General features: G+C 37.5%; 1 pseudogene; it reads right to left on the reverse strand.

Annotated features, from left to right (window-relative positions):
* Positions 1-369: 369 nt before the first annotated feature.
* On the reverse strand, positions 370-6,281 carry LOC130870899 (ribose-phosphate pyrophosphokinase 1-like; annotated as a pseudogene).
* Positions 6,282-16,836: the final 10,555 nt, after the last annotated feature.

Consider the following 16,836-nt stretch of genomic DNA (forward strand, 5'->3'; position numbering starts at 1 on the left):
GGCTAGTCATTCTGAATGAAGAAAAACCCCAAAACATTCCAGAGTCATGGAGTATGAGCTCTGTCAATTATGTCCTATGGACCTTGTGGAATATTCTCAATAGTCTATACATCTTTCAGCAGCTGACCTCTAGTTAAAGCTGCAAGGCTCACAAAATAAACAAACAAGTCAGGATGAAACAACACAAGTAGGACATCCTAGCAGTTAACCACAATCTATCTTTTCCCAATTTAGGCTAAATTCTAATGTATCTAATGTGGGATGTAAAAATCTACACTGGAGCAAGCTGGGTCTTCTGTTGAACTCAAATACCAAGAAACATGAGGGATGGGGTTGGTTTATTTTCAAAAAGCTTCAGAAGTTATTCTGTTATAAAGGAACATGACTGAACAGGTAGGAGACAGGCTCTCCATTGTGGGTTCTTCTGATGGCTTCTGCAAGGATCATGGAGATGTCAATCACCTATATTTTGGAGCAGTGTTTCATCTTATCCTCCTGAGGTATGGTATTGGTGAGTACTACTGCTTCAAAGCATGCGATGTTGATGCGGGAAATGGCTGGGCCAGATAAGATTCCATGAGTCAGGATAGCATAAACTTTGGTAGCTCCAGCTGAGAGAAGTTTGTCAGAGGCATGACAGACTGTACCACAAGTGTCAGCCATGTCATCCACAAGAACAGCCACCCAATCTTTCATATCTCCCTCTAGCACCATGCGGTCCACTTCATTGGCCTTCTTCTGTTCCTTGTGAATCAAGGCAAAATCCACATTCAATTGGTCTGCAATGGAGGTCACTCCCTTGGCTCCACGAGATACAGTTTCTCCACTCAGATATATTCTCCCTTATCCACTTTAAGACAGCTGGCTCTGCATATACATTGTCCACTAGGATATCAAAAACAAACAAACAAACAAACAAAAAAACAAAACGAATTTGAGATGCATGTAGATCCATAGTGATAATATGTTCTGCTCCTGCGACAGATAACATATTTGCAACAAGCTTAGCTGAGATGGGAGTCCGGCTCTTATCCTTTTTATCCTGGCGGGCATAAGGGAAACATGGGATGACTGCAGTAACCCGGCTTGCTGAAGCAATCTTGCAAGCATTAATCAAGATTAAAAGTTCCATTAGATTGTCATTTATCTCACCACACCCACTCTGAACAATGTAGACATCCTCTCCACGTACACTTTCTCCAATTTCCACACAGGTCTCCTGGTTGCTGAATTTCTTAGTCATCACCTTGCCTAGCTCCAGGCCCAGGCGGTCAGCAATTTTCTGGGATAAGTCCTGGTGGGAGCTCCCGCTGAAGATTTTGATATTGGGTATTTTGGGCAACTACACGGATGCGCTCTTTTCTCAGTGGTTACTGCTGCTGCGGAGACTGGATACGAAGTCAGCCGGTAGCCTGAACACCTACCGCACCGCGTTCCTACTCCACCATCTTACCATAATACAGTATTCTTTCAGGTGTCAGTTTGAAGTCATAATAAATGCTATAAAATTTATTAAAATCATATAATATATTGTAGTTATAAATACCATACAAGTTATAAACCAGAAGACTTTGATTTACTTTCTTCAATTTACAGCTATTTCCCCTATTATTTTGTATGAGAGGTTTTATTTGGCTTAAATTTGTAGGTCACAATCTGTTATTAATAAAAACTGGCAGTTTTATGTCTTCTTCTGTGGTCAATGACTTTAAAACCAACAGGCATTCTGCAAGGTATGTAATACCAGACTGTGAGGGTCTTCAGAGCAAATAAACAGTTGTCCTGTGACCCCAAGATATGTGTCATTATTGCACCCTTGATGATATAATGTCATGATCATTGATGCTGTTTATAGGCTTTTATGATAGATGATACTGCTGATTTCTTTTCTTTGTTGCTCCATTCACAACATCATTGGCTACTATGAGAATTAGAGGATATTTGAGGTCAGTACCAACTTGATTTCTCCATCCTGTGTATAATGTGTGCAATGTCTTCATCAGGAGGATATAATCATCATTTCTTAAGAAAAAAATCACATTTAATAGCAATAACTATGTTGTTTGGGGGTATCTTATACACTCCTGACCAACAACTCAATAAGAGAATTTACACTCCTAGATTTGGGTTTCTTTTATAGATAGTCTATAGTTATGGTGGAGAGAATTACCACCACCCATAGTGGTGTAACTTCCATTAAGTTACAAAAAGTTAATTTCTTTACCAATGTTTTTTTCAAGTAGCCTTAGTGTTATTTATTTTTTTCTCCTTCTCATTTTGTGGAAGAGACAAAGTCCCAAGTGAATGTACATTATTGACATGAGCACAGCCAATCAAGACTGCAATGCCTTAGATTCATGGGAATGGCAAATGCCTCCCAGGATCAATTTCAGAAAGGTAAATGGGCCCCTATGGTTAAAGCATAGATTTACAAACACTTTGCATTTACCTAAAGAGAGTGTCTGCAGAAAATTTAATGGTGGCTCCCTCTTCTGAGAAAATAGTAACCTGAGACTACTCCAAGAGAGAGACCTTCTAACAAGATTAGATCATTGGCCTCCTCCTCTTCCTCATGCTGTATGTAATAAAAGTTGAGTCTGCAGGATACTCCTGGTATGTCTCCATCTCCATCAGAGCATATGGCCCACCTGAGGTTAATTTTTCTGTTCATGTGTCTGTGGTTTCTTTAGTTTCTATCAACTCATTTTGGCCAATGCCAAAATTGGGAAGACCACAGAGCCTCTATCTGTATTTCTTTTCACTCAATTTACCATTTCCTCATTCATAGAGGCTACTACATCTTGATAGCCTCTCTTCTAGAGACTTTGTTTCTCAATACAGCTTTCTTACTGACTATAATACAAAAACAATGTTTTACTACATTTTCATTTGTTTTATTTTGTAGCTTTCTGTGCCCAAAGAATAAATTTATGATATTTTTATAGAAATCAAGAACGTCAAACTAAGGAAGTTGTTTATATAATAGTGAGACTCTCTTTTTAATTAATTTAGTTTAATTTTCTTATAGCTATTTGGACAGCTAATTATATTTTATCTTTCTTAAGGACATTCAAACTGCATAAAAATTTTCATAATGTATTTCACAAGTAAAGGTCATACATACTTGTGAGAAAAATACCTGGAAATTTTTACGTTAGGAAATTAGTATAGTAAATTACATACTAAGAACACCTGAGTCTGTTTAATAAACTTGTTTGAAGAAATAGTTGTTTTGGTTTCCTTGGTTAATGAACACTATTTCATTACTGGCTTAGTAACACAAAAACATGACCTTACTGTATTGTAGAAAATATATATATATAAAAAAACAATTTACCCTAGGCTAACGAACAACAAATAAAATATAAAAAAGAAGAAATTGAGAACTCAAAAAATTGCACTAGACAAATTTTGAGGCAGATGTAATTAAATTAGGGACAAGCAGAGTAAATAGAAGTTATATTTCCATTGACCGGTTGAGATTTGTTTCTTTAACTAACCCATGATGACTATAATTCCAATCCTACACATAAAATTGAAATGACCTCTTCATTAACTGTAACCCCACTATAATAACAGTAGAAATGATTAAGTCAATGGAGAGTATGAAGTTGTTTGAATTTGTTTTTGGATTCTGTTCACTGACTAGTTTGACATTGGCAACTCTTTTTTTTTTTTTTTTTTTTTTTTTTTGGCTTTTCGAGACAATGTTTCTCTGTGGTATTGGAGCCTGTCCTGGAACTAGCTCTGTAGACCAGGCTGGTCTCAAACTCACAGAGATCCGCCTGCCTCTGCCTCCCGAGTGCTGGGATTAAAGGCGTGTGCCACCACCGCCCGGCCATTGGCAACTCTTGATATTCAAAGAAAGGATTTATTCATAATGTACTTAAGTCTATGAAGGGAAGCTCTGGGAGAGAAGCTTCTAGTTAGAAGCAGAATTAAATACTGATTACAAATCCGAGTATGAACTACTAGACAGATATAAATTTTCAGCAGTTTTGGAAAGATGTCAGTTTTTCAGAACTTTTACTTACTGCAGGAAATAGAAGTTTTAGTTTTTTAATGTTCTTGGCCTATTGCTCAACTCTACAGAATGTGTAGTGGGCTTCTTTTTTTTTTGTGCTCAAATTTCTTTATTCTTGAGAATTTACATACATATACAAAATATGATTTCATCCATCACCAAAATTTCCCCTTTCAACTCCCTAAATATACCACTCAAATTTCACAAAAGAACATAAGAACTGAGTGAAAAACAGGACTGCTGTGAAAAGCAATCTTCTGGACCTTGCTGGCCTATTTGAGCCTTCAGTTACCAGGCTTCTTGAGCTTCTGTATTCCCACAGTCATTGCTAGGCTTCCTTATCCCCCAAGAAAAGGTGACTGCACTATCTGCCCATTCCACAGCCCCACAATGCAAGATGTTCGTTCTGCAGCTGATGATGCAGGACAATCAGACGCAATAGGGGGTTGAGAGAAGCAGGAGCTGAGTCTATTATTGTGAGCATCAGCTTATATAGCTTAAGTGACATGGTGTGATATGGGGGTACCTACATCCAATGAGAGGCAGCCAAGCCCTCCCTCTGACTGGAGGGGTATCCAGCTAATTTTTGCTGTCTCATCCTCATTCAAAGTCTAGCCAAACTTTTCTCTGTCCTACAGGCCTCGAAGTACAGGCCCTGAGATAATTTTGGCCCAGCAGACCTTACATGATGATTGAGCTCATGAACCTCACCATCATAGTCACAGACACAAGACCCAAACAAAATCAAGTTCGCAAAATTCAGCATAGGTCGGGAATGTGCTCTTTGGATTCCATCCTTTTATAAGGAGTTATTTATTGGCAGTTGATTGCTGTGATAGGGGAGGGAGGTTGTGTTAAAAGTGTGGCTGCAAGAAATTTATCATGCTCCAGGGGACGTCCAGTGTGTTCTTGTCTTCATCTATTTCATAGATTTTCTGGGGAAACAAAAATACAGATTGCACATTGAGATGGTGGAATGTATAATGTCTGTTAAGCCATGTAAGTATTTGCTATAGCAACAATTAAGGATAGACAAACTAGACAATATGATGTGAAGCAGTTCTCAAGATCTACTAGATATAATATTTTGATATTTAGAGCTTGATATTCACAGCCATCTCTCATTAAGAAACTCTACTTGATATAGTTCTAAAAGTTGTATTTATTTATTTATTTATTTATTGTTTTTGGATTTTTTGAGACAGGGTTTCTCTGTAGCTTTTGGCTCCTGTCTTGGAACTAGCTCTTGTAGTCCAGGCTGGCCTCGATCGGGGAAAAAAAAAGTATTTATTTATTTTTTATTTATTTATTTATTAAAGATTTCTACCTCCTCCCCACCACCGCCTCCCATTTCCCTCCCCCTCCCCCGATCAAGTTCCCCTCCCTCGTCAGCCCAAAGAGCAATCAGGGTTCCCTGTCCTGTGGGAAGGCCAAGGACCACCCACCTCCATCCAGGTCTAGTAAGGTGAGCATCCAAACTGCCTAGGTTTCCACAAAGCCAGTAAGTGCAGTAGGATCAAAAACCCATTGCCATTGTTCTTGAGTTCTCAGTAGTCCTCATTGTCCCGCTATGTTCAGCTAGTCCGGTTTTATCCCGTGCTTTTTCCAACGGGGCAAGCTGGCCTTGGTGAGTTCCCGATAGAACATCCCCATTGTCTCAGTGTGTGGGTGCACACCTTGCAGTCCTGAGTTCCGTGCTTGTGCTCTCTCTCCTTCTGCTCCCGATTTGGACCTTGAGATTTCAGTCCGATGCTCCAATGTGGGTCTCTGTTTCTGTCTTCTTTCATGGACTGATGAAAGTTAATATTCAGGAGGATGCTTATATGTTTTTCTTTGGGTTCCCCTTCTTATTTAGCATCTCTAGGATCACGAATTATAGGCTCAATGTCCTTTATTTATGGCGAGAAACCAAATATGAGTGAGTACCTCCCATGTTCCTCTTTTTGGGTCTGGCTTATCTCACTCAGGATAGTGTTTTCTATTTCCGTCCATATGTACGCAAAATTTAAGCAGTCATTGTTTTTTACTGCTGAGTAATACTCTAATATGTATATTTTCCATACTTTCTTCATCCATTCTTCCATTGAAGGGCATCTAGGTTGTTTCAAGGTTCTGGCTATTACAAACAATGCCGCTATGAACATAGTTGACCATATACTTTTCTTGTATGGTAGGGCAGCACTTGCGGTATATTCCCAAGAATGGTATTGCTGGGTCCAGTGGTAGCTTGATCCCGAGTTTCCCGAGAAACCGCCATACTGCTTTCCAAAGTGGTTGCACAAGTTTGCATTCCCACCAGCAATGGATGAGTGTACCCCTTACTCCACTACCTTGATGTGGGAGTGTCATATATCAATCTGTTGATTTCATTGGTTAAGTAATAACGAAACTGCTTGGCCCTCATAGGTTAAAACATAGGTGGGTGGAGTAAACAGAATAGAATGCTGGGAGGAAGAGGAAGTGAGCACAGATGCAGGGCAACTCCTCAGAGAGACAGATGCCATGCTCTCCTCTCCAGAGCGGATGCGATGAAGCTCCGACCCAGGATGGACATAGGCTAGAATCTTCCCGGTAAGCGCACCTTGGGGTGCTACACACATGAACAGAAATGGGCCAAGCAGTGTTTAAAAGAATACAATGCATGTGTTGTTATTTCTGGTATAAAGCTAACCATGCGGGAGCCGGGCAGGACGAAAAACAGACCCTCAGCTCCTACTACAGATGGCACCCAGACATGGGGCACTAAATCTACAGAAAGCCTGAGAAAGCTTGGGAAAGAATAGAGTAAAGCGTGTTTTCTTGGTAGCAGCAATTTCTTGGGTCTGCTCTGCTTGCTAGATGCAAGCAAGTGCTCTCATCTAAGCGAGGCTTCCTGACTCAGCTTCAGCTGCAAAACCCTGCAGCTCATTAAGAGGTCCTGCCACGAAATACTTAAAATGGTGTTGGTGAAAAGCTGAAGGCATGCTTTTCGGTTTTCAGCCCTAGCAGGAAAAAAGTTGTGCTGTTTTAAAATGCCGGCTTTGTGGGCCATCCTGCCAGGGCAAACTCTGACTCTTTGAGGCAGGAGGTCAGCTACAGAGAGAGCATTTGAGTGTTGTAGCTTGTTTGCTGGCAAGGACCTTGAAACGCCACAGAGTTGTGGTGATAAACATGGCTACAGCAGGTACCTCAGCCATGAGGCTGGAAAGCTAAGGAATGGCTGGATCCAGCTGTCAAAGCCACGGCTTTCATCCTACTGATATTGCTTGGTAAATTAAAGACTCATGTGGTCAGAAAAAGAGAGATATACAGTAAAGAGAGATTCAAAGACAAAGAAAACTTTAAATGATTTACAGTGTGTTTAAAAATATATGCAGGCTGAAAGATAAAGTTCTTAAAAGTAAAAAAAAAATAAAGAAGTAGTTGGGTGTGGTAGTACACAACTTTAATCCCAACACTTGGGAGGCAGAGGGAGATTGACCTCTGAGACTTCAAGGTGTGGTAGTACACGCCTTTAATTCCACTGCCTGGGAGGCCGAGACAGACAGATCTCTGTGAGTTCAAGGACAGCCTGGTCTAAAGAGTTATTCCAGGACGAAGATATACAGAAAATATAAAATAAAAGTAAAAGTAAACAAAATAGAGTTAAAATAAAGCTGCACAAAGATGGAAAATATACAGAGAATCTTGATACTGTATGCTATTATGCTCTCTTTGAATTGTTTGAATGCTGAGGAAGGTGCAACAGATGCTAAAAGATATTTGTTTATAAATGCTGCTGAACTAATCCAAGATAGATATTTTCAAAATACCTTGACTTCAGAATTTGGATCTAAGGATATGATACTTTGGAAAAGAGTTTCTTCTTTTGTTTTCACAGAGGATGAGACTCTTTGGATTGCTTCTATTTCAATATGGTATGATAGACTACGCCCTCCTGAAGGGTTGCTGTGAGCACCTTCAAAAAATTACTTTGCTCAACTGCCGACTGAGAGGAACCTAGCACAGAGGTTATACCATGAAAGACCTGATTAACAGCGCCCCCATTCAGCAGGAAGCAGTTTGGAGAGAAAAAACTGCACCCATGTTCCCATATATTGTTTATAAATGTTCTTTTACATTTAAAGGGGGAGATGATATAGATGTGAATAATTTGCATTGATATGAATCTTGGTTTACTGATATTAATTTAAGGTCAATTTTATTATATGTATATGTATTTCTGATATTGATTAAGGTATCGTGATTGTGTAGTTCACTTAAAAATGTAATGTATATAGGTTGTTAAGGGATAATTATCAATAATAGTCAAGCTTGTAGTCATGTTAGTTAGATTTCCTAGATGTACATAGATATATTTTAGATAGACATTCTTCATATCTTTCAAAGAATATAAAATATGGCATTTTAAGTGTTTTAATAACTTAGGGTTTTTCATAACAATGAGACATGTCTGCTCCTGGCAGCACCAATCTACTTCAAGAAGAAGATGGGCATTGAAAAGGCACCTTATGGAGTTTGATAGCCATTTGGGCAAGAAACTGCTCTTGCCTGGACTGTTGCATAAACTGGACACAGAGAACCCGCAGAGAGAGGACTACTGAACTTGCCTAAAGGTGAGATGATCTTTCCGGGTTCCTGATTCATGAAAGAGTATGCGAGACATTCTGCAGGATACAACAGATAGTGACTGAACTGCCTTTGAAATTTCCTGCTTCATGGAAATGTCTCTGGATACCACAGGCCTTTAGGCCGAAGATGGATGCCCCAACGGTACAGAGGAACTTTGGGTGACTGTCCAGGCAGTGAGATGTCTCTGTGATTTCTAGAGTTTTGTAAGTTGCTTATTTCTTGTTTGCTTAGGTAATATAGTATCTTTCTGGAGTCTTTGATGGAGTAGAAGAATAGTTAGTTATAGTTTTCCTTTGTTATAAAAGATAAAATAGATGTAAATATTGTAACTGTAATTCTTACTTGATAACTGTTTTGTTATATGTAATTTTGCTATGTTAAAGTTGAAGCCTTCCTTTTTTTGTTTAAACAGAAAAAGGGGAAGTGATGTGGGAGTGTCATATATCAATCTGTTGATTTCATTGGTTAAGTAATAGCGAAACTGCTTGGCCCTCATAGGTTAAAACATAGGTGGGTGGAGTAAACAGAATAGAATGCTGGGAGGAAGAGGAAGTGAGCTCAGATGCAGGGTAGCTCCTCAGAGAGACAGATGCCATGCTCTCCTCTCCAGAGCAGATGCGATGAAGCTCTGACCCAGGATGGACGTAGGCTAGAATCTTCCCAGTAAGCGCACCTTGGGGTGCTACACACATGAACAGAAATGGGCCAAGCAGTGTTTAAAAGAATACAATGCATGTGTTGTTATTTCTGGTATAAAGCTAACCATGCGGGAGCCGGGCAGGACGAAAAACAGACCCGCAGCTCCTACTACACAACCTCTCCAGTAAAGGCTGTCATTGGTGTTTTTTTTATTTTAGCCATTCTGACAGGTGTAAGATGGTATCTTAAAGTTGTCTTGATTTGCATTTCTCTGAACGCTAAGGAAGTTGAGCATGACCTTAAGTGTCTTTTGGCCATTTGAACTTCTTCTGTTGATAATTCTCTGTTCAGCTCAGTGCCCCATTTTATAATTTGGTTGATTAGCCTTTTACGGTCTAGTTTCTTGAGTTCTTTATATATTTTGGAGATCAGACCTTTGTCAGTTGCAGGGTTGGTGAAGATCTTCTCCCAGTCAGTGGGTTGCCTTTTTGTCTTAGTGACAGTGTCATTTGCTTTACAGAAGCTTCTTAGTCTCAGGAGGTTCCATTTATTCAATGATGCACTTAGTGTCTGTGCTGCTGGGGTTATACGTAGGAAGTGGTCTCCTGTGCCCATGTGTTGTAGAGGACTTCCCACTTTCTCTTCAATCAGGTTCAGTGTGTTTTGACTGCTATTGGGGTCTTTAATCCATTTGGAGTTGAGTTTTGTGCATGGCGATAGATATGGATCTATTTTCATTCTTCTACAGATTGACATCCAGTTTTGCCAGCACAATTTGTTGAAAATGCTCTCTCTTTTCCATTGTATACTTTTAGCTCCTTTATCGAAAATCAGATGTTCATATGATTGTGGGTTAAAATCCGGGTCTTTATACGATTCCATTGGTCGACTTCTGTGTTTTTATGCCAGTACCAAGCTGTTTTCAATACTGTAGCTCTGTAATAGAGTTTGAAGTCAGGGATGGTAATGCCTCCAGGCAATCCTTTTTTGTATAAGATTGTTTTGGCTATCCTGGGATTTTTGTTTTTCCATACAAAGTTGATTATTGTCTTATCCAGATCTGTGAAGAATTTTGATGGGATTTTGATGGGGATTGCATTGAATCTATAGATTGCTTTTGGTAGAATTGCCCTTATTACTATGTTGATCCTCCAAATCCAAGAGCAAGGGAGATCCTTCCATTTTCTGGTGTCTTCTTCAATTTCTTTCTTCAAAGAATTAAAGTTCTTGTCAAATAGATCTTTCACATCCTTGGTCAGAGTTACCCCAAGATATTTTATGCTATTTGTGGCTATTGTGAAAGGTGATGCTTCTCTGATTTCCCTCTCTGCTTCCTTATCCTTAGTGTATAGGAAGGCAACTGATTTTTTGGAGTTGATCTTGTATCCTGCGACATTACCAAAAGTGTTTATCAGCTATAGGAGTTCTTTGGTAGAGTTTTTGGGGTAGCTTATGTATACTATCATATCATCTGCTAATAAAGAAAGCTTAACTTCTTCCTTTCCAATATGGATCCCCTTGATCCCCTTATGTTGTTTTATTGCTATTGCTAGAACTTCAAGCACTATATTGAAGAGGTATGGAGAGAGTGGACATCCTTGTTGTGTTCCTGGTTTTAGTGGGATGGCTTTGAGTTTTTCTCCATTAAATTTAATGTTAGCTGTCGGCTTGCTATAAATAGCCTTATTATATTTAGGTATGACCCTTGTATCCCTAATCTCTCCAAGACCTTTATCATAAAGGGGTGTTGAATTTTGTCAAATGCTTTTTCAGCATCTAATGAAATGATCATATAGTTTTTTTCTTTCAGTTTATTTATATGATGGATTACATTGATAGATATTCGTATGTTGAACCAGCCCTGCATCTCTGGGATGAAGCCTACTTGATCATAATGGAAATTTTTTAATGTGTTCTTGGATTCGGTTTGCCAGTATTTTACTGAGAATTTTCACATCGATGTTCATGAGTGATATAAACCTGTAATTCTCTTTCTTGGTTGGGTCTTTGTGTGGTTTTGGTATCAGGGTAACTGTAGCTTCATAAAAGGAATTTGGCAATGACTCTTCTGTTTCTATATTGTGAAATACATTAAGGAGTATAGGTATTAGTTGTTCTAGGAAGTTCTGGTAGAATTCTGCATTGAAACCATCTGGTCCTGGGCTTTTTTTGGAAGGGAGATTTTTGATAACAGTTTCTAATTCTTCACAACTAACAGGTCTATTTAGATCGTTCACCTGGTCTTGGTTTAGCTTTGATATATGGTGCTTATCTAAAAAAATTGTCCATTTCTTTTGCATTTTCCAGTTTTGTGGCATACAGTCTTTTGTAGTAAGATCTAATGATTCTCTGAATTTCCTCTATGTTTGTGGTTATGTCCCCCTTTTCATTTCTGATCTTATTTATTTGCATGTTCTCTCTCTGTCATTTAATTAGTTTTGATAGGGGTTTGTCGATCTTGTTGATTTTCTCCAAGAACCAACTTTTTGTTTAATTGATTCTTTGGACTGTTTTCTGTGTTTCTATTTTGTTGATTTCTGCCCTCAGTTTGATTATTTCCAGCCTTCTACTCCTGGGCACATCTGCTTCTTTTTTTTCTAGAGCTCTCAGGTGTGCTGTTAAGTCTCGAATGTATGCTTTCTCCGTTTTCTTTAAGTGGGCACTTAGTGCTATGAACTTTCCTCTTAGCACTGCTTTCATCATATCCCATAGGTTTGAGTATGTTATTTCTTTATTTTCATTAAATTCAAGGAGGACTTTAATTTCTTTCTTAATTTCTTCCTTGACCCAGGTGTGGTTCAGTAGTTGACTTTTCAGTTTCCATGAGTTTGTTGGCTTTCTGGGGGTAGCATTGTTGTTGCCTTCTAACTTTAATTTGTGGTGATCTGATAAGGTACAGGTGGACACTGATTTTTTTTTTGTATCTGTGGAGGTTTCCTTTGTTTCCGAGTATGTGGTCAATTTTCAAGAAGGTTCCATGAGCTGCAGAGAAGAAGGTATATTCGTTCCTATTTGGGTGGAATATTCTATAGATGTTTGTTAAGTCCATTTGCTTCATTACCTCCAACAATTCTCTTAATACTCTATTAGTTTTCTGTCTGATTGACCTGTTAATTGGTGAGAGAGGTGTGTTGAAGTCTCCTACTACTAGTGTGTGTGTGTTTTGATGTCTGCCTTGAGTTTTAGTAATATTTCTTTTACATAAGTTGGTTCATTTATATTAGTGGCATAGATATTCAGGATTGAAACTTCATCCTGATGAATTGTTCCTGTTATGAGTATAAAATGTCCATCTCTATCTCTTCTGATTGATTTTAGTTTGAAGTCAGTTTTGTTAGAAATTAGTATGGCCACACCTGCTCTTTTCTTAGGAACATTTGCTTGAAAAAACTTTTCCCAACCATTTATTCTGAGTAGATACCTGTCTTTGCAGTTGAGATGTGTTTCTTGCAAACAGCAGAATGTTGGATCCTATTTTTGTATCCAATCTATTAGCCTGTGCCTTTTTACAGGTAAATTGAGACCATTAATATTAAGCAATATTAATGACCAGTGGTTGTTTACTCTGGTTATTATTATTGTTTTTGGTAGTAAAGTTTGTGTGTCTCCCTTCTCTGAGTTGTGCTGGTGAAGGGTCGCTAGATGCCTGAGTTATTGTAGGCAGTGTTGGCAATGTTGGATTCCTTGGGTTGTGATTTTTCTTCTATTACTTTCTGTAGGGCTGAATTTGTGGCTACGTATTGTTTAAATTTGTTCTTATCCTAGAATATTTTGTTTTCTCCATTTATAGTGAATGAAAGCTTGGCTGGGTACAGTAGTCTGGGCTTGCATCCATGGTCTCTTAGTTTCTGCAGTACATCTATCCAGGACCTTCTGGCTTTCATGGTTTCCATAGAGAAGTCAGGTGTATGTCTGATTGGTTTACCTTTATAAGTTACTTGTCCTTTTTCCTTTGCAGCTCTTAATATTATTTCTTTAATCTGTATATTTTGTGTTTTGATTATTAAATGGCAAGGGGATGTTATTTTTTGATCCAGTCTGTTTGGTGTTCTGTATGCTTCTTGAATATTTAAAGGAATATCTTTCTTTATGTTGGGAAAGTTTTCTTCCATAATTTTGTTAAAAATATTTTCTGGACCTTTGAGCTGTGACTCTTCTCCTTCTTCTATCCCTATTATTCTTAGGTTTCGTCTTTTTATTGTGTCCCGTATTTCCTGAATGTTTTGTGATGAGAATTTGTTGGTTTTGGTGTTTTCTTTGATCAGTCCGTTTATTTTCTCTATGGTGTCTTCAGAATCTGAGGTTGCAGTAGAGGAGGAGCAGCCCCAGCAGAGGGGACCAGCCCTCGAAGACTAACCGGGGGGTCAAGGGGGTCGGGGAATGCCCCCACTCCATTTCCTGTGACCCACCCCAGGCCAAGAACACTCTCGTCACTCAGGAGGGTCTTCAGGGACAGGACCAGGCTCCCCGTTTGCCCGTGGACCTGGCCAATAAATCGCCTACCACTCTGCAGGCCAGGCCCCCAAAAATCTACTTGATTTAATTGTAGTGGGGCGATCTGCTCTCAGTGTGAGCATCACTGTATCATGCTTGGATTATCCTGCATCCGCTGCTTGGGCCTGCACGCTGGTCTCCGCCACTTGGGCCTGCGTGCCGGTGTCCTAAAATCTGTATTTATCCTGCACCCTTTGCTCTGCCATTGCTTTCTCTTAGTGATCTGCTTTTGAAATACAATCCTCTCCTATTCTCATCTTGCTGTCAATTTTGAAATTCTTTCACACAGTAGGGATCTACCTCTTGCCACACCTTATGTTTTTGGCTAATCCCTGATTTTATGACAATACACCTCCTTGATATTTCCCATTCCTCTATTTACTCTATATGCTTTTTTTCATGTGCTCTTGTTTTGTTCCTTTCTTTTTTTTTCTTGTTCTTATTAGAGCTTTAGAAACAATCAACCAAAACCAAAACTGATTAGACTTCCATCTACATGCATTCACATTTCCTACTCTAATGACTTAATGGCAAGAAGATTGCACAATAATTAAGGAACTAAATTGTCTTGGGATGCTGTCATGAAGCTCACTGTCCTAGAGGGATTATTTTAGAACCCCCTCCCAAAGTTAAGTTGTTCTTACTTTTTGTTTTTCGAATTACATGTTGATGTGGTAAAATAAACCATAAAGGTGTATTATTTAAAAACTTTGTTTTTATATATTACCATTTTTGGAATTAGGAATATAGGCTGTCACTTATTTCTCTCCATCTGATCTCCAACTGAGTGGGTTGTATTCATTTAGAGACTTGATTTAAATAAGACATACAAACAATTCATTCAAATAGTAATTCGGAAACAGAAAGCAAGAAGGCTCCACTTACTTGGATGATATCATATGAAATTTAAAGATGACCCAGAAAACTAGACAGTGAACAATTATGCCTCAGAGCACTCAAGAAAAGAACAATACTATAATCTCCTTAATTATTATACCTGAATGCAAAGCAACATCAATTCAGCTATACCAACTGTATTTCTCTAAATGAGAACTAAGTACTAAAAATGGTGCAGCTTTTATTGATGCTTAAAGACTTTATGGTCTAATATTATTATCACCATTTCTTGTTTAGCATCTTTCATTTTACCTCAAAGAATTACTGGCATAAATTCATAAAACAGCAGATGGGTTTCAAGACTTATTATTTGTATATATTTTCTCTTAAAAAATCAAACCTTTAGGTTAAATTATGCAAAATGTAGGATCACATTTTAAACTATGGATCACCTACAATTATGTGTTATAAGAAGATTTATTTAGTCTTTTTTCACAAACAGAAAATTAAGATTAATTAAATAAATGTCTGAGTCATTTTCCTTGCTTTTTATCTTCTATTACTCAGTTTTTCTTATTTATTATCTTCTTTTGCAGTATGTCACTGTCTTCTCAGACAATGAAGAGTATTTCTACAACTGATCCAACTCTTTAGGTCTGACACACTGTAATAACTTATATCTAAAACTGTTATATTCATGAAACAACATAATATTTTAATATATTCATTTCTTTGACTTTTTCTCTATCTTCATTGAAGAACACAAATTGTGGCATAAAAATGTGGTCACAAAGTATATGGTACTGGATTATTCTACCAACAATCTGATAAAATACACTATCACTTGACATTGTATAATTTTTTGCCCTATTTTATTTCTAAGAAATATACTGACAATTGATTACATATTATCAGTTGAAAAACAAGTCTATATTTCAAAATATATTTTAGGAATAAAATAATTTAGCTCAAATCTGTATCCTTAATATTATTACCAAAGTCATGAATAACTGTACCTGAGACATGGTTTACTGTTTCAAAGAGTAAAATATGCTTTATAAAAGCAAATGAAAAATGAGAGTGATATTTGGATTATATGTACTCAGAAATGGTGTTCATATTTTGACACATATACAAGACCAAATATCATATTTGAGAGAATTTTATATTACATTTTGTAATTTGACTATTATATTCATTTTCATTTATTACAAAATCATTTTATAGAATTATATAATATATAATCAAACAAAATTATTTTATAGAATTATATAGTATTTCCCTTTATTCTACATCCTTATAATCAAATTTGGATTATTTGTGTTTCTAGACATTTGGTTATTTTATCTTTAGGCAAGTTCAACAGTCATTTCTCTGAGGGTCCTGTATGTCCAGTGAAGCAGTCCAGGAAAGAGCAGTTTCCTTCCCATATGGCTAACCAACTCCATAAAGAACCTCTTTCAATGCCCATCACCCTTTTGAAGTAGTTTGATGCTGCCAGGAGCAGATGTGTCTCATTGTGATGAAAAGTCTTAAATCCTTAAATATTTTAAATGACATATTATGAAAGTCTCTGAAAGATGTGAAGAATACCTATCTAACTGATATATATATATATATATATATATATATATATATATATAAAATTGAGTGTATTACTCCTGTCTTTATCCAGTCAGTCTTGAACTGATCAAGTATTCTGCAAGAGAAAACAACCTCTGGTATGATCAAGGGACTATTTGCTTCACTTTGCCTTAGGTATAAGATTAAAACTAACTACAAGGGTAAAACTGGAGGGAACAGAAAGGCCTGTAACTGTTACTGGATATCATTGTGATATAAAGGTTATACTTTTTAAGTTATTAACTTGTCAGATGGGAAATTTTATAAATTACAGATTAAATACAGTGTCTGAAATGTTGGTGCTTTTGTCAAAAAATAAACACAAGAAATGCATAAGAAGGAGAAGACTAATGTGTCAAATTTATTTAAACAAAACTAAATGAGTTTAAAATAGTATTGAAAGAGTTAAAAACCAGGATTCCAATAGAACTCTTTTTAGTGTCTTAGAAACCAATATGACCATAAAATATGGTGAAAAGGGGGTCTAGACTGTAAAAGCTATATATATAATCTTACTAACATGACTACAAGCTTGCTCTATCTTCTGAATGATGACCGACTCTTTTATTCCCCATGTTCCATAACAAGAGATGTGTAAGATCCTCCAA

Source organism: Chionomys nivalis, chromosome 3 (assembly GCF_950005125.1).
Source record: "Chionomys nivalis chromosome 3, mChiNiv1.1, whole genome shotgun sequence".
In the NCBI taxonomy this organism is placed as follows: Eukaryota; Metazoa; Chordata; class Mammalia; order Rodentia; family Cricetidae; genus Chionomys; species Chionomys nivalis.